The sequence below is a fragment of the Spermophilus citellus genome (assembly GCF_964194105.1).
Source record: "Spermophilus citellus genome assembly, chromosome: 7".
Lineage (NCBI taxonomy): Eukaryota > Metazoa > Chordata > Mammalia > Rodentia > Sciuridae > Spermophilus > Spermophilus citellus.
This window is the reverse complement of record NC_138188.1, coordinates 140494146-140512993: the sequence shown is the minus strand read 5'-3', so window position 1 is coordinate 140512993 and position 18848 is coordinate 140494146. Positions and strand designations below refer to the sequence as shown.

The following is an 18848-nucleotide window of genomic DNA, read 5'->3' as shown; positions in this document are numbered from 1 at the left end:
AATTTCAGTTCCTGAATTTTGTGCCAGTGCTTTTACCTGCCTGGGGCCATCTCCCTTACAGAGTTTCTAAGAACTTCATGATGAAAGCAGAGTGTTTGCAGAAATTGCTGCACCTTTGAAACTGCCTTGAAACTGAAAGGACATGAATTACTAAATGAAAATATCAAAGGGTGGGCAATTGTCCCCAAATACAAACATAAGCAATTTAATTCAAATAATTGCACTGGGGTTAAATTTATCTTCCTGGGAATTCTCCATATATGATAAGCAATATTGCTTGTAGGTTTGAAGCTTGTGGTCAAATTCCAACCAAAGAAGTAGAAAGTTTTCATATAAAATGACTGGAACATTTACTAAAGTTAAACGAAAAAGGCTGCTATTTCAGAGAGTATAGCTGATGGCACTTTCAGTTTTATCTAAATGACTGCACACAGCCCTACTTCAATTTCATTATACAGGTAAAATTACGAAAGCTAAACATTAAATCTTATAGAGAATATAATTTAATTTAATGTTATTAGAAGCCAGCTGAAAGTATAGAATATGGAGCTGGCTTAACTGCTTCTATGCTGAATAAAACATCAGCCCTTAAACCATTCACCTCCATGCTCCCAGTTATACCTGTTGGAGCTAATTTCTACTCATTAGCTCAGTCATTTCATGGTATACCATTTTAGGGGCACATATGTATTCTATTAGCAACAATGAATTAATGGGGGACATGTGGTAATATGATAGCAAAATTCAGTAAAAATTCTATTTGAACTTAATTCTTTGGGATACGAACATAACCCACAAAGGAGTACTGTGATCTATAGTGAAGAATAATTTGCCTACTGCTCTGGTTTGCAATTAATGAAACGTCCTCAGGAAATCCCAATTTCTGATTAAAGAGAGTTGATTACAATTAATGTATCCAAATTAACTGCCAAAAAAAGGAAGTTACCTCATAATGATCTACATTGTTCCTCCAATTTTTAAATTCCCAAGGCTACTCATATCTGTGCCCTTTTAAGCCTTAATGATACATATTTGGTTTTAAAATTTTGGTTTTTGGTTAATGAGACAATGATAGTCCTTTATTCCTTCCTGGAGAAAATATTCAAGATCTTGTGAATTTCCTTTTTCTCTTTCTCTAATTTTCTGTCAAAATAGCATCATTGGTGTTTGCCATAAACCTGGGACATCAGCTGCAGCCAGACGTGATCTAGTTCTCCAAGCAGATCCTTCCTCCAAAGGATGTACTCTTAGTCTTCATGATATGCTGTCTGCCATGGCACACAGGCAAAGATTTAAACAAAAGATATATTTTCAGGCAGATATGGCATGGAGAGCTACCCATTTCATTTTTCATTCTGATTACCTTACTACGTAAGTAAGCTCTTGCAGACCAAATCTTTGTAACATTATAAAATTTTGCATTTTCCAGGATATTTGCAAACACTTTTATGGGATATTTAGAAATGTTGCATCAAATTCTGTTAACTTGTATGTCGTTTTAAACTGGAAGTCTCCCACATATAGTGTTTGTTAGAAATTCTTTACTTCTATTGGAATCACATTTGTATTTTAAAAGCAGCAAGAGAGTACTATAATTTATAAGGTATAATAGACTAGGAATTAGTCAAGAGAATTAATGTTTACTTCCTCAAATAATTATTTGCTTATACAATATATTTTCTCTTACAGAAACTTTTTTTGATTTACCAGTTATATTTTTTATTAATATATTTCATGAGTGATCCAGAATTTCAGTAAAAAAATTCAAATCACAGATGAACAAAAAGAAAAAGAAAAAATGAATATCATAAAATCTCATTATCTAGGCCCAGTCATGGTTAACTATTTGTCATTTTGTCACGTGTACTTTCATATTAAAATACATGTGTATAGCTTTTATTATAAAATAAAACTATATTTAAGGTATATATTGGATTTAGCCATATTAATTAAAAATATATACATTCATTTCAGTGGCTGCATAATATTTTGTTGCATAAAAGTACCATCATTTAAGTTGCTTCCACGTGTTTACCTATTTTAAGTAAAGCTGTAAAGGAGGCCAATATAGTTAAACCTTCATGTAATTGTCTAATTGTTTCTTTAGGAAATATTTTAAAAATTCAATTTAATAGGTGTGCTTTTAAGCATTCATAATGCAAAATGCTTTGAAAAATAATGTATCATATGTCAAAATACACTCTATTGCCATGTATATCTAAAAAGAACAAATTTTAAAAAATAATGTATCAATATAAACTATCAACTAGTATATGGGAGTATCCATTTCTTAGTAGGCTTACTAATACTAGAGATTATATCAAGTACTTAGCAACTTTATAGGTTTGATATCTCCTTGTTCTTTCAATTATCATTCATTTGATTACAAGTTTTAAAGAAGTATATTTATTATTTACATTTCTTCTGTAATTTTCTTTTTTAATGTTCTTTGACTATCTTCACAGTGTAGTGTTTATTATTTTCTTATAATTTTGCAAGACTTTTTTGACAAATCCTCATCAATACCACATTTATATCTAAAATTTTTAAAATAATGGCATTCTGGGGACAAAAGAGCAAGCAAGCATCTTGTTGGGTGACGGAGTCACGTCTTCAGGGTATACATTAGCTGTTTCTGACAGTCTTTTGCAAGACATTGTCTAAATATTGTAGACAATTTTTGAGTTAGGTGTTTATTTTTAAACTATTGTTCTGTGGTTTCTGCCCTAAGAATTGAAAAATGCTTTACATGCTCAAAAATCAACCAATTGGCCCAAAGTTATTTGCAAATTTTCATTCCATTATTCCCAAACATACTTACTACTCAGTTATGTGTGCTTCATTCCAAAGATAAACCCTGAATCATGGGTGAAGTATGCAACCTACAGATGGAAACAGTGATAAAAACCACTGCCCTTTAGAGGCACAGAGGGAAGGAGTAATGTGAATGGGAAAGAGTGCAGGGGCAAACTACACAAATTTTCACAGAACACATTTTTAGGATAGGAAATCTTAAAATTTCAGTATTAATTAGTGGATAGAAATGATAAACTTAAAAACAAAGAAAAAAGAAAAAAAAGAAATGATAAAATTAAATGTAAGCTCTGAACATTTATAACCAGAAAAACTCAAAATATTATGTCATTTGAATTAGAAGAGTCCTGACAATGAAAGTTGTATAGCATGCAGGCAATGTGGCACACCAGGAGACGGCTGGAGGAAGAAAGCAAATTTGAACAGGAGGAGAATAGAAACACCATACTTAACTATTCCTGGCAAGCATTTTATTTGTTCGCTGAAGCAAGCCTGAATAAAAAAATTAACAACAGGTCTTTACTATATCATGTGTTAAATCTACTGTATTAAAATAAAATGTTTGTCTTTACTAGTTCATAAACTACTTTATTTTTACTTTAGAACAACTGTCCAGTGATTCTCAGCAAATTATTTTATCTTCATTAATCCTGACTGAAAGAAGGCCTCTGTGTATTGCTACAATATAAATAACTAGAAGGACCTGTTATTAGAACTGAATTCTGGTGCCCAGAGTGTGCTAAATCAGTAAGAACAGTCAATTAGGGAAAGGTGACTTGATAAGGTGTATTCCTGTCTGGGTGTGCTGCTGTGGCACAAGCACAAAGATCCAGCCTCCCAGGAAGAAATGTGAACAATGTTTCATGTTTATTCAGTTCTTTATTTTCCATATTTTTATAATTTGGTGATGCATCATTAAGATTTCTTTAAAATGCTGAAGACTGTCAGAAACAGCTAATGTATACCCTGAAGACGTGACTCCGTCACCCAACAAGATGCTTGCTTGCTCTTCTGTCCCCAGAATGCCATTATTTTTAAAAATTTTAGATATAAATGTGGTATTGATGAGGTTTTGTTAAAAAAAAATTAGTCATAAATAAATAAATTATTCTACTGCTAGAATTAATGAGATGATCATGAATAATGGGTGATTTAAAAGTCTATTTTGTAATGTATTCATCGAATCAGTATTACATCTGTTACTAAAACAAACTAGAAATATCTATTTAATGTAGTCACCTATTTCCCTCTTTTTTTTTCTTTGTTTGAAGGGTGAAAATATTGGGCTGGGGCTGTAGCTTAGTGGCAGAGTGCTTGCTTAGCATTTGTGAGACACTGGGTTCGATCCTTAGCGCCGCATAAAAAACTAAACAAATAAAGGCATGATATCTACAACTATAAAAAATAATTAAAAAAGTGAAAATATCAATAAATAAACATCCATAGCTTCATCAGCATGTCACTGTTGCCAGAACGTATTGAAGAGGAAATGCAGGTAAGCTCTCTCTGCTCTAGTTTCTTCATTTGTAAAATATGAATTATGTATCAAAAAATATTAGTGTATGATGTTCCATTTGTGTCACATGAACTTTGCTTTTTGAGGAGCTACATCATAACTCATTTCTTTTCAGGGCACCTCTAAGCTCAACCTGTTCACATTATATCTACATTTTTTTTCCTAGACAGACTTTTGCTGTATAATATGTAAATTGGTAAACTGTTCAGAGCATTTATCATTTGTACCATTATTTAGCAATCACAGTCTCACTGACTTATGGCATATCTTTTACTATCATCTGAATTTTTATTTTAATATTTCTCTTATATTGAAAATTAATGAACTTAAGTCCTTCCTTCTTCATGGGCAGGGCCTATGACTTTTTAGTGATTCCCACACCACAACACAGTCTCTATATGTCCAATGTGGTATTTCTCATGTCAATGGATTCTAGGCTTTCACAACTGTTGCATTATTGACATTTGGGACTGGATAATTCTTTGTTGTAGGGGGGACTGTTTTGTGTATTATAGTATGTTTAGCAGCATTCTTGGCCCCGTATATGAGATTCCAGTAACACCAAACTTCCTTACCTGTGTTGACAGCTAAAATGTCTCAAAGGCTTTGATTGTCAAATAGCTCTATGGGGTGGGGATTTATGCCTCATTGAGAAACTGTAGATTTCATGAAGAAACAATGAAATTCAACATTTAATGAGAGTAGAGCTCCACAGAAGCTTTATTTATTCCATTTAGAAATGAAATGGGTGTGCTTCTCATGGTCTGACTTTTTTGGAGTAAATGTGTCTTTTCTAGCTTAACAGAAGATTAAATGGTTTTCATCTCGGTGCTTTCTCTAGCTCCTCTTTCTCTCTAGGTCACCTGAGTTTTTGTCATCAAGCTACATTTCGTCCTGATTAAAACTATAACTTACATAAAGTTGTTCACTAGCAGCTATTATTAGAGAAAGGTTAGAAGGAAATATAAAACCAATGTCTAGTAGTGTGAGTTAGATGATCTGTTCTCTCATTTATCTAATCACCAAGTTCTAGCAGTTTTATTTTTGAAATATCTTTCAAGTCTTTTGATGCAATTCGATCCACATTGAGTTGCCCTATTTCAGTCCACCATCATGTCTCACTGAGATTGCTGCCCTACTTACTGGCTCTGGTATTTCTAATGGGAGTAAAAATCAGGTACACTCTAATGGGAAAGAAGAGATGTCTAAGAGATGTATCTTAAACATGCACTTGCTTAAATTTATAATTATATTGAAAATTAGAGGTAAAAATTAGAGATATCAAAGAGTTTTTTTAGTAATTACTAATCAAGAATATGTAACTCTGCATATAGAAGGTTATTAGTGTAGTGATAATGCAGATAATAGTAATGATAGCTTTATTTAGGAGGATAGTGGGAATGAAGGATTGATGGAAATCAGTTACTACTTAGTAGCACCATGATTACCCAGCCTTCCAACAGCTATTTGGACATCCACACCTCCTCTTCTATTCTCCAGTTCTCACTTCTAAGGTTATAGAACACTTAGGGTGGGTTGGAGTTAGAAGATCATTTTGTTAATGAGATAAACAGATTATCTGTCAATCAATCTATGTGTGTGTATATACATATGTCTGTCTGTCTCTTTATATGTAAACACATGCAAGTACACTAACACACATGAATAAAAGAAAACACTATCACACAACCATAAATTTGTGTTTTATTTTTGAATGCAAAAGACCTGTGGTACTCTCTAAATTGTTTTTTGTGTTTTATATTTTGAAGAGCATTATTTTATGCAATTGCTCTCTTTGTAAATGCATTATAGTATCACTATTTCAAATAGAAATGCTTAAAATATACTATTTTTATTAAAATATTTGACATTTTTTAAATTTTAAAAATATTCACTCATATGTGATTAGCATGGGTGCCTACAAAACGGATACATTAATCGACTGACAGAGAATTTTTCTATTAAGATATGCTATTGCCTGTCACAAGGGTGATGGTTCTTTTGGTCTTTTCACATCCCTGAAATCACCATGTGACTCCATCTATAATTTCTTTTGTCTTTGGTCAACCCTCCAGGCTGTTTTAGCCCTTGTTCTCCTTAAGCAGAGCTCTGTATCACAGTTTGCTTATAGGTAGTTTATTCTGAAGAGATGCCCAGTAATAGCTCTAGGGGCTATAAATGGTAAAGCAGGGGATGAGAGGAAATTAATCTAAGTGGGCTTTATCATCACTGTATGGGACTGAAGTTCAATCTTACTAGGGACCTTTGAGGAGCTGTGTGAGGCAAATCTCAGAACTGCCCAGCTGAGAGAGGATTCTTCTTTTCCCCTTTGATCAAGAATTGCCCTTTTAGAGTTAGTTCCCTCCCACCTCACATATTTGTGCATGGGTCAGAATGGCTTAGAAAATTCTAAGGTATTCCCACGAGATAGCAGCAAAGAAGTCCCAGGAATAAAATATCAGAGACATAAGAGGCATCTGAAGCAGCTATTGTCAGGTAACAAATGTATGCAGATAGTTTATCTTTTACAAATGTGCAGATGGTTTTATAGCAATGACTGTGATAATAAGTTGTGAGAATGTGAGATGGGGCCTTACTGTGGGTCATCCTTAGCCATGGATGGATCATCTTTTTCCTAATGTCAAAGAAGGTAAACAAAGTGACCATTATCATTCAGACTTGAAATTCAGATTTGAATGACCATTGTCATTCATTTGCATTACTGTGACTTGTGAAGATCTCTAAAGAGAAAAAAATTGACTGTACTGTTTATCCACATAGAGTTTATAAATCTATGCAAATATATAACTTAATAGGAGACGTTTATTAGGTTATCAGGAATGCAATAATCTGGCATTATTTGGAGATTTACTAAGTGAAATTTACAGTACTGGGAACCTCCTTGAACAGGAAAAAAGATTGAAAAGAACAGGGAGTAAGAACATGGAGAGTTCGACATTCAGATAATTCATAGTAGATTAAGAAAGATCATTGTTCTTCCTATAATGATGTTACAATATTGGCTGAGTTAAAATAATATTTTAAAATAATAAAATAATATTTATTTCCTTAAAACTGTCAATGAGGTGTGGATGCAAAAATGTTGAAATACACTAAAGTATCAAAACGGATGGCCCCTTCTTGGGTGAGAAAAGAGTGGAAGCTACTTTCACCTATGGATGTATTTACTGCATCTGGGTACGCAGGCAGTTGGAGGAATGTGCTTGAAATGAACAGAGAAACTTCAATGGGAGAAGGAAAATCCAGGCCTTTATTAGTTGCACATGGGCTAACATGGTGGGTTGGCATTTGGAAGAGCTCTAGACATGGAACAAATCTTCCACCCACTAATTCTCCCCCACAGGACTTTTGCTGAATAAATGGTGGCTTGGGAACCTTAGGACTGGATGGAAAGGAGAAGAAAAAATCACAGGGTCTTGCAATGCATAGATCAGTTCTGCTACACTACACGTGTATGACCAAACATGAGACATTCATAAAAGCAGGACTATGAGACTCATAATCAAGAGAGAAAAAAATCACTAAGAATAGACTTACAAGGGATCCAGATGTTGGATTTAGCAGACAAGAATTTTAAATAATAATTATAAATAGTTTAAAGAATTTAGAGGAAAAATATTTAGTGTGGATTCAAAAGATGGAGGATTACAGCAAAAAAAAAAAGGATATTGAAAAATAATCAAATGGAAATTATAGAAATGAAAAATACCATGTCTGAAAAAACAGAAATTAACTCACTCTCTTGACCCATTGAGAGTCCCTGGAAAAATGATACTAAGACTATGTTTTCTGTTTTTCTCTATTTCAAATACTTGCACCAAAACTCCAATGCTTGAATTACAATGACCTTTCATATGTGACCCCTTCTTACCTCTTCATGCCCTCACTCACGCTTCTCACCCCAAAGGTGATGAGCTGTCCCCGCAGGCTGTGTGGCATACCCCGGGACGGCACAGGTCAGGGAGGACTGCTTGGCCCATGGTGTCAAAGGTTTACTCAGAAAAGTACAGCAGGAAAGGTCTGGCTGAAGGGGTCTAAAAGTGTCTCTTTTTGCTCTCTCATGGTGACAGTGACTTTATCTGCAACTTGTTACCTACAGGAGTTGGGAATGGATTCATGTTCCATGGAGTCCAAGAATGAACACGGTTAAAACCTCTGAGGTAAGCAAGCAAACTGGGGTTTTATTAAAAAGAAAAGTGAGGGAAACATTCAGAACTCCTGGTGCAGCGCTCCTGGGAGAAAGTCTTACTTCCCTCCTCCTTTTAAAGGCAAGTAAGAAGAAGTTGATAAGCTCCTCTTGGTTTGTTTTTGATATTTCTATTGTCCTGCAGTGGGTGCAGGCTGGATTACAGATTATGCAGTCCTTTTTGGCAAGATGGAAACTTCTGCCCTTTTTGAGAAACAGGAAAATCTTATAACGGGCTGTTCAAATAAACGGCTGTCCTTGAGTTTGCCCTCTTGTGGACCTTTACTGTCCCCTCCCTACTCTCCACTGCCTAGCCTTTTCTATCTCAGACTTGTTACTCATTTTTACCTGGTCAACTCCTATTCATATTTAGGGTAATTTATAAATCACTTCTTCTAGAAAATTTTTAATCTTTTAAGTCAATTAAATATTCCTCCTCTTTCCTTCTTCTTTCCTTTCTCCTTCTTTCACTTCTTTTCCCCTCCTCCTTTCTTTCTTCCATCACCCCCCCCCCCCCAATTTTTCTCATGGTGCAGCTGTATTTGCTGTGAATTAGCATTATCCATCATTGCAAGAAACCCTAAGTTAGATCCATGGGTCATTTTCTATATACCAAATTCTTATTTAATGTACTTTTTTTGTTGAAAAAATTCCATGCAGTATTCTGTTATCCTAAGAAGTGGCTCTAGAGAGAAAGTAACTTAAAAGTTTCCCTTATTGTTTAGGTTTGTATTCTTCCAAAATTTTTGCTTTGTATTTCTATCAGTGAAAAATATTTCAGTAAGCATACACCCTGCAATATGAAAATAGTTGTTTATTCATTTATAACATATATCCTGAAAGTTTAAGTATTAAACATTCTAAAAGTTTAATTCTAATTTTTGGAAAAAATATTATTAGAAGTTCTAATATGTTCTTCACATACCTCCATGATCCCTCTCACATTTTTTTTCTGGGGTGTATGTACCCTACTTTATAGCCCATTGGTTCCAAAACAATTCTGACTGGTGTACTTTCACCACTGATAACATAGTTGTGAATTTTTATTCCAATGAATATTGTGTCTAGGATAAGATTCCCATGTAATTTCCTGTTTTCATTTCATTGTTTACTTAAATCTTTGGTGATATCATTTATCAGATAATTCCAGAGTTGAGGTGAGATTACATGGGGGGGTGGTTGAGTAAAATAATTCTAAGTTGCTTCAATATAAACATATTTTTCTTAACCACGAAGCAGTTAGAAATAGAGGGATATTTAAAATATTCACAATATTGTAGATCCTGTGCTCCCAGGAATACCACTAGGGGGTAGTTGCAACGTATAACTTTGCTTGATAGACACATACTTGTGGTTGGGAAGAATAGAAATAGTCTAGCTTAATGATTTTCAGATATGTAGCATCCATCACTTAATAATTCTAAAGGAATAAGATACAAAAGCATGATTACTATAACACGTGTTTCAGATTTTAAGACAATTAGCTGGAGACCTCAAACTTTCCTTTCTCATTCAGCACACATAAGAAAAATAGTGCTTCATATTGGGTAAGCATTTCGTACTTTATGAGGTACATAAATAGTCATTGTTTCATTTCATGTTTATAACAAAACTGTGAGGAAGCCAAGAATTTTTATCCAATTTTTTTTTTTACTTGAAAGAATTGATAAGGAGCAGATGAGATAAATGGCTTAAAGGTCATACAGCAAATCTGGGTGGAGCACACCAACTCAGTTCTGGGTTTCCCTTTCCTTAATTTTTTTTTTTTTTTTTTGGTTAGGCAGGACTTCAATGATTTATCCAATTCATTTACATATTTATGTAAATAAAGTTTTTGTAATGTCAATTATAATCCTAAAAAAAACCCCTAACATGCAAACCACTCCTTATAACAAAAGTGGAATAAATATTATTTGTAAGTCTGATGCCCCCGTTGATTCTCCATCAGGACAATCAGAGAATTGGAAGGAAACTTATACCATTCTTCCATGGATTTTCCTATGCTTGACATGATGGATGTTCCTATTTTGTTCTTAAACTTTGCTGGGATAAAATCTCCAAGTAGCTCTGCCTAATATTCTTGTTGTCTTTTATAATAATAGAATATAAAGTTAGATGTACCCATTTAGCAACATTTCTTCAATAGAATGATAACACTGTATTTAAAAAAAATGGTGTGAAATTTAACAGGGAAAACTTACATTACTGAAAACTCAAGGCAGGCATTCTGGCTGGCCTGCCTTAGAAAGGTAGGAGCTTCTTTAAAATAAAATTGCTAAGTCAGCTCCCTGAAACACCTACATGTGTCTAATCACTAGAAAAATTGTTATTTATAACTATGCATTTACAATTGCTTTAATTGTCTTCTTATCTTTAGTTATAATCCATTATTTTCTATGGCACCACCCAGAATCTAAGGCCTTTTGCACACTAAACAAGTGATTTACATCCTCCTTTCTTCAGCACTTATTGTAGGACTGACTTTTTTTCTGAGTGCATAAAAAATACGATCTGTCAATTCAGTTAATGAGCTTTTATTTATTATCCAGAGATTGTGAGAGGGATAAAAAATACAGTAAAAACTGATATGGACATAGACATAAGAATTATGTTTAGTGGAATGTCTGCTGGTAGATTGACCTGAGAGGGAGCTGAATTTCAACAAAATCTTGAAAGATTGCCAGGATTTTCTTAAGTCAAAATTGATGAGCACCAACTTTAGGCCAAAGCATGAAAATGAGAAAGAGTTTGTAAGTCAGGTATAATAAGTCATTTTTCTCTTCTAAATTATATTTAAGCTTCTTAAAATAGCCCTAACTATCCAAGTCTAGTTTTTAAACCACAGTTTCACAAAGTTCTTTTGTATTGTCTTTATAAACTATTCATTATGTAAAACATCACTAGTAATTCTCTAAGAGAGGAAAATATGAATTGTTCCTATTATGAAGAATTGCTACAAAACCCCCCAAGTCTGTGTTTTTGTGCAAACCTGGGAACTATTCCCACTGACAGAAACTATTCACTGTACTTAATTCTCTTCTAGCAGCAAGTGCCACGACTTTTTGAACTTCCTGTTCATTTGGTTATAAATATTGCCTTTAAATGTTTTCAGATATTATCCCTGTAAGCTAAAACCATATGTTATATTTTACAAGTTATTTTTTTCTATATAGCACCATATTATTATGTTAAAGTTTTGCAATTATTTCTTTTGACAGGAGATTCTGAAATGGTTGAATGCTATGTATTATGCTTCCTTTTGACAGAAACTATTTTTTTTTATCACAAACACATTTCCACTATTAAAAATATAAAAGAAACCAGATTTATTGTCTGGATTTTATTGAAAGAAATGTGAAAACAACAGTTTTACAGTGTGCTGGTTCATGGGATAGATAGCACATTCCTGAGAGTTCATGGTAGCCAGACATAATAGGGGTCTCAGGACACGACAGAATCATCGTGTGAGCAGTGGGATACTTTAGAGATGTGAGAGGCTTCCTTGCTGATTTTTCACTGGGGAAATTAGTGTCTTAAGAAGAGTTTGATGTTCTTCGCTTATTTTCTTTTTGGGTTTAGAAAACATTAGGGGACAGGAAGTTGGGAAAATTGCAGAAAGACACATGAATAGTTCATCCCTGTATTTTAACTGGAGCCATATAATGTTGGGCAAAAAATTTGACATCCCAGCTCAAAGAAGCATTTCCTCTTCATTTACTGTGTAGCTTATGCATAAGGAAGACCCTGAGATGGGCATTTTATCTTCCATGAACTGTGGTTAGTTAGTAGTATCTAACTTAACCTGATGTGGATTCAGCAGAAAGAATATTTGCATCCTCAGTATACTGTACTGGCTTTCTATAAACCCAGTTTATCCTCTTTTGGGTTCATCTGTGTTACTGTTTTACTCGCTACATGACTAAATGGAAATGTATGCTTGGGTAGAAGGATGGTGAAGAGAAGATGAAAACAGCCTCTGACTCTATTTTCCAAACCTCAACCTGAAAGATGAAAAAGCTTTGGTAATTGTGGTGTGCTTTCCCTTTGGACTGAAGTTCAGATCTGAAGGAGAGTGTCTGCAACGGTTTCATGGTATTCATTTAGGGTGAGGGTGACCTTGTTTGTAGATGGCTTCTGACATGTTCTATTTGACACTGCTTCCTCGGCCTAGCAATCTTTCACCTGCCAAGAAAACTTTGCCTCCACACCAAAGAAGACCTTGAATGTCAAGCCCAGGGGATGATGGTTGGCAGCTGCTAATGAGACAAGTAGATTCTCAGCTTTGCAGAAGCTTGTCCAGCCCACTGATGACTAAGGACTGGCCTAAAAACAACCATGATTGGGCACGAGTTGATTATAGGAGTCTGATTTTGGGGGAATTCCAATGACTGAAGTTTCCCACAAGCATGGTTTTTCCTTTATTGGAGCAAGTCAAGTCAAAAGATATGAGCAAGACCCATGTGATCAATAAGCAGAAAGCAAAACAGGTTAATGTGTAAAACATCCCTGGAAAAAAGTGCTCTTTATCTTTTATAGCACATAAAAATTTTTCCATTTGGCAAACCATGTCCTTTAAAAATAGCATGGACTCATGGTATAAAATGGGAAAAGAGACAGGAAAGTATTATAACATAGTTTTAGAAAGTTATGAATTGGATTTCACCTGTATGCTGAATCTGGTAAAAGTTGCTCTAGAGTTTTTTTAAAAAGTTTTTTTCAGGTAATTGTAATGCTTTATCTTTACTTTTTACAAAAGTTAAATAAAGTGTGCCTTAAAGGAATTTACATAAATTTTGGCAAGAAGTAGCAGTTACTCCACTTGATTGTCTGCTTCTCAGAATATATTGGTTTTGTCTTAGAATAATGTCAACACCACGACTTCAGTAACTTAAATCAATCCCCTTTTGTCATCTCTGCAATGATTTGTTTTTACTGACTTTTTAAATTATCATGAAAGTAAATGTCAATAAAATTAAAAATCCATTTTAATATGGGAAATCTCACGCATAAATAAAAAGTAGAGAGAAGAGTAGAATGAATTTGTCTCATCCACAGTCAAAATTCTCCACTCACAGCCAACCTATTTTCAACTGTTTTTATCCATCCCCTTCATATCCCTCTCTTGGATTATTTTGAAACAATCACAAGACACAATATCATCTATACTTCAGGCACCCACCTCAGTATAGTGTTATCTATAAAAGAATGTCTACTTTAAAATTTAACTATATTTTAATTATACTGTATTATTATCACACTAAAGTTTAATCAGATTTTTAAAAGTATCAGATGTCCATTCCATGTACAAATTTCTCTATTTGTCTTGTAATTCTTAAACTTATTTGCTTGAGTTATTATTTTAGAAAAGGTCCACCACACGCTGCATTTGTAAAAACATAATGTTTCTATGTTCCCCAAGTCTTTTTTATCCTTTGCTTTGCTCTCTGTGTCTTTGTCTGTCTCTTTCTTTAGAGCTTATTTTTTGAAGACAGTGGGTAATTTTGTCCTCTGGAGTTTGCCACATCCTGGATAATGTTAATTTTATCCCTTTTGGGTCACGAAAGCTCTTCTGTCTCCTATAATTTCTGAAAATTTATGGTTATATGTAGAGGCTTGATCTGACTCAGGTTTGATTTACATCAGATGGTGTTGTCTACTTACATCAGGAGACACAGAGTTTTTTTTTTCTCTCTGGTTTTTACCAGCCATCAATGATCATTTATTAGACTCATTGCAGATGGGGAATCTTGTAATACTATCAATTCTTCTTTATTTCTGGTTATACACAAAAGTACCAAACAAAATTTCCAGTTGTTTGGATGTGAGGCAGCTAAGAAAAATTAGGAATCAATGATGAATTTGATGAATTTGGCCAGAGCAATTTGAAGGATGGGGTCACTGAGATGGGAAAGATTTCAAGTTTAGCAATGGAGGTGGGAGTAAAATGTGAAATTTACTTTTGAATTTAAATGGGCTCGATGATATCTGTAAAGGCATCTGAATCAGTCAAAGTTCAAGCTGAGAAGCAGGCCTCCCTCCACACGAATTTCCCTATCAAATCCCTTCATAAATCTCTCTATCTTTACCTACATACGACAGATATATTCAATATAAATACATGAATGGATTTTGTTAGAGACTTGACCTTGTGCAATTGCAGGAGTTGTTTAAACAGTTTCTTCTGTCTTAAACTGTAGCTTGAAGTCCACAGACAGACAGTTGGAAAGACAAAGATGCAAAATGAGAGAGAGAGAGAGAGAGAGAGAGAGAGAGAGAGAGAGAGAGAGAGAGAGAGCAAGAACAGAACGTCCTAGAATACATATGCAATGTCAGATCATGGTGCCTCTGATCTTGCTAGTGTAGTTCTCTTGAAGAATTTGGAGCTTTTTTCCAGACAGATAACACTTGGCCCCAGCTAAAAGATAAGCCAAGAGCAAGTGGAACAACTGCATATCTCGCCCCTGCCTTATGCCAATATAGAGAAGTAGTGGGTAAATGAAAATGGGTAAGAATTACCAAATAGCTGCAGCTTCTTCACTTTGGCTTGCAAATCTCTTACAAGACTCTCTTTCACAGTTTAACCAGGAAAAAAAAAACACATACAAGTAAGGAATTCTGAGAAATGTAGATTAAATCTCATGAAGTTGATAAATGAAAAACCATCACGATATCCAAACAGATGTTGAATAGCTGATTTGCTACATATATACATCTGGTGTGTGGGGAAAATAAATGTGAAAGTTGTTAATAATAGAGATTTTTTCTTAAAGATTCAACTGAATTCAGTATCCAAGGGAATAAGAGTAGGCAGAGAAGTTAAATTTAAAGGACTTAATTCTGGTACTCTCTGATTTCAGATTGAGGAAAAGATGGGAATAAACACTTAGAAATATGGTAAGTATAAGAAAAGTAGTGGAGGAAGATGTCCTGGAAGACTTATTTACAAAGCAACCAAGGGTGAAGCAGAGAATTACCTTCTAAGGAACTGGAGACTAATATTTACCTTGTTAGGAATTGTGGCTGGTAATGCATTAGTTTGCTAGAACTTCCTATAACAAAGTATTACCAAAAGTTCTGAGACCCTTGGTGTTAGGACTTCAATATATGAATTTTGAGTTTCTAATTCTTCTATGTTTCTGATGTATCTTATGCCAGGGCTAAGAAAATCTCTATGGATTGGTGAAAAACCTGTTAGAGAATATCTGCGTGACTCAGCAGGGTCTTCAGGTAGATGCTGTGAGGGTTTGTGGCAATTTTTCACCACAACTGCAGCTGGATTAGAAGCAGGCCAAGGAGATGGATTTGGGGGCACCCATAACATACCATATGTACTCATGTCACTTTAATTTGTGCCCACTAACTTAGCATGGTTTCTTGCTGCCTGACAAAGTTGGCTAATATTTGTACATTTTCTTACCAAGTTTTTTTCCACCTCTGCTGAGCACCTTTGCATGCCTTCTGTTTTCTCTTTCAACCTACAGCACTTTCCTCCCCAGCTTTCATCCCAGTGTATGAACTTGCTTCCAGTTTCACTAAGAAAATGGAAACAATTGGAAGAGCACTTTTATGAGACTTCTCCATCCATACTAGTCCTTGTTGTGATACCCAAACACCACAACTTCTCTCCTGCTGTGTGCAGCCCAGCCACTGTTTCCCATCTCCTTTTGCCCAAAGACATGGCTTTGGTGTTTTACTCCATCTTTGTCATTGTTTAAAGAAGTTTTCCTCTGACAATCCCATTATCATTATTATTGTTATTCCCCCTCCCATTCTCCTACTATCCCATTTTTCTTTCCTTTCACAGCAGAATTTCTTGGGATTGTTATCTTTACTTCCTTTGCCCCATTTCTCCCTGATAGTCTCTTTTGATTCCTTGCCACTCAGCCTACCTGGAGTTACTAAGCCTTGAGTGCATGGTGTTCAATCCATGCTTAATGGTGACTCCTTACTTACCTCCGGCACCTGACATTACTCTCTCCCTTGCAACACTTTCCTGGCTTGGATTTCACATGACCATACTCACCTGTTCTTCTGTCCATCTGGCTGCTTGTCTCTGTTTCCATTGCCGGTTCTTCCTTAATTTCCCCAACATGTCTTCAATCAAACTGTTCCGAATTTGAGACCTGTATGTGGATAATGAACAAACATCTCAAAGTTAACATATCCAAAATGGAGCTCCAGATAATTTCCCACTAAAACTCCTCTTTTGCAGTTTTTCTGCCCCACTTCAATCATCCTGGTTTTCCATATCAGAAGGCTTTGAGTCATCTTTTGACTGGCATTTTCTTACATATACAATAACTCAATCCTTTAGAAAACACTGTTGTCAACTCCAGTATATCTAGAATCCACCACTTCTGACCACTCATGTACTGCCATGCTTCCTGTGGTACAATTATCTGCTGGATTATTGCAATAATCAGGGCCTCCCTACTTTTGCTTGCATCTATAGCTTATTGACAACAAAGAAGTTAGAATGATTTCATTAAATACAGATTAGATCCAATCTTACCATTGCTTGGTCTTTGCGTGGCTTCTCATCTCACCTAAAATAAAAGCCAAGAAATACTATTATGGCCTGGTTTTCCGTTCTTTTTTGACCTCATCTCTTGCCATTCTCTTTATCTTCCTCCACACTTTCTGTATGGCATTCTTGCTTGTACATGCCAGTTATACTTGTGCCTCAGGACCTTTCACTTGTTCCTCAACCCCAGAAACTGTTTTTCCTTAGATAAGACAACTACTTCCTTCAGGATCTTGATCAAAAGTAACCTTTCATTAAAGTCTTTCCTAAACTTCCTATTTAAAAATTCAAGTTCTTTTCATAATATATCTTATTTTCTTTTCTACTTTATATATCTTAACTTTAAGTTTTGAAGAACAAGCTCTTTGGTGATCTTGGCTGAACCAGTTCATCTCCTTTTTATATGCAATTTGTAGGCAGAAAGTACACAAATGCAAAATGCTAAAATAAGGAGAAAATGTCCAGAACAACTTGCATCGTGTCCTCGTTCTTCCCAGAACATGGTGTTTTTTATAAAATTTGTGCACGGTGAGTCCAATTATACCAGGGTATAAAACCCAGGGCAATGTGCTTTTGTGTTCTCTCAACTGTGCTGTAATGTGGGGCCCAAAGACACAAGATTCTATCTTTTATGGGTAGCTTTCTTGAGCTTTAGGAGACTGGCTTATCATTGATCTGAGGTTTTTGTTTATCATTTTGCCTATCTGTGAGCAATAAAGTTGTTTTACTTGACCTGTGGTGTGAGTGTTTTATTTCACCAAATCCTATGGTTGAGATATGAGATGTCCTCCAAAAGCTTATATATGAGACAATGCAAGAATTTTCAGAGGTGAAGTGATTAGATCACAAGAGTTAGTATAACCTGGTCAGTGGTTTAATCCACATTACAGATTTACTGAGCAGTAACTGTAGGCAGGTAGGGTGCAACTGAAGGAAGTAGACCACTGGTAACTGGAGGTATAACTTTAAGGTATGTATTTTGTTCTTGTTGAGTGGAGCTCTCTCTTTGCTTCCTGATTACCATGTCCTGAACAGCTTTCCTTCTCCCTGCCCTTCCTCCATAATGTTCTGTATCACCTTGGACTCAGAGATATATAGTTGGCCATCTGTAACCTGAGATCTTTGAAACTGTGAGTTCTAAATAAGCTTCCCTTCTCTAAGCTGATCTTGTCAGGTCTTTTGGTTGCAGTGATACAAAAGCTGATTAAAACATCGAAGTAGACTAGGACCTTTGCAATTATCATCATCTAACACAGTATATCATTTACTGATTTATATTGATTATTTTTGGTTTCCTATTAGAGTGCAAACTCCAGAGGGGCAGGAGTATTTTGTCTGTTTTTGTGACTTCTGTAACATCAACATTTATTCCAGTATCCTCAGGTAGTAAGTAATCAATACATGTTTGGTAACAATGAATGAAGATGAATGGTAACCTACACCAAACTCTACTGAGAGGTAGTGAAACATGAGTTTGGATTTTGTAAAATGATAGTCATCAATGACTTTGGAAAACACATGTAGAGGGTCAGAGCAGGGAAAAATGCTGATTGGAGTAGGTTGGGGAGAAAGAGATCATGCACCACCAGCCTTTTGTTCACATTCGGAAGAAAAAAGAGAAATCATGTTGTAACCAAGTGGGTCTTGGTCAAGGAAGATAGCTACAGTAGGGCATGGTGGTATGCCACTGGGATACCCTCTATAGAAAGGGAGAAGCTAAGATACAAGAAAGAAAAGTTTGAAGTCTGTATAGGAAAAAAACAGGCACATGTGTCAAAGTTAGCCTT

At 35.1% G+C, this 18848-nt stretch overlaps 1 pseudogene across 1 annotated transcript in view; it reads right to left on the bottom strand.

The window, feature by feature from the left end:
* Nucleotides 1-16600, bottom strand: part of LOC308653416 (glutamate dehydrogenase 1, mitochondrial-like) — a 79623-nt pseudogene extending 63023 nt beyond the window's left edge. Inside the window, exon 1 of the transcript in view lies at nt 16491-16600. The product of the transcript in view is annotated as a glutamate dehydrogenase 1, mitochondrial-like (transcript). The remainder of the gene's footprint in view (nt 1-16490) is intronic.
* Nucleotides 16601-18848: the final 2248 nt, after the last annotated feature.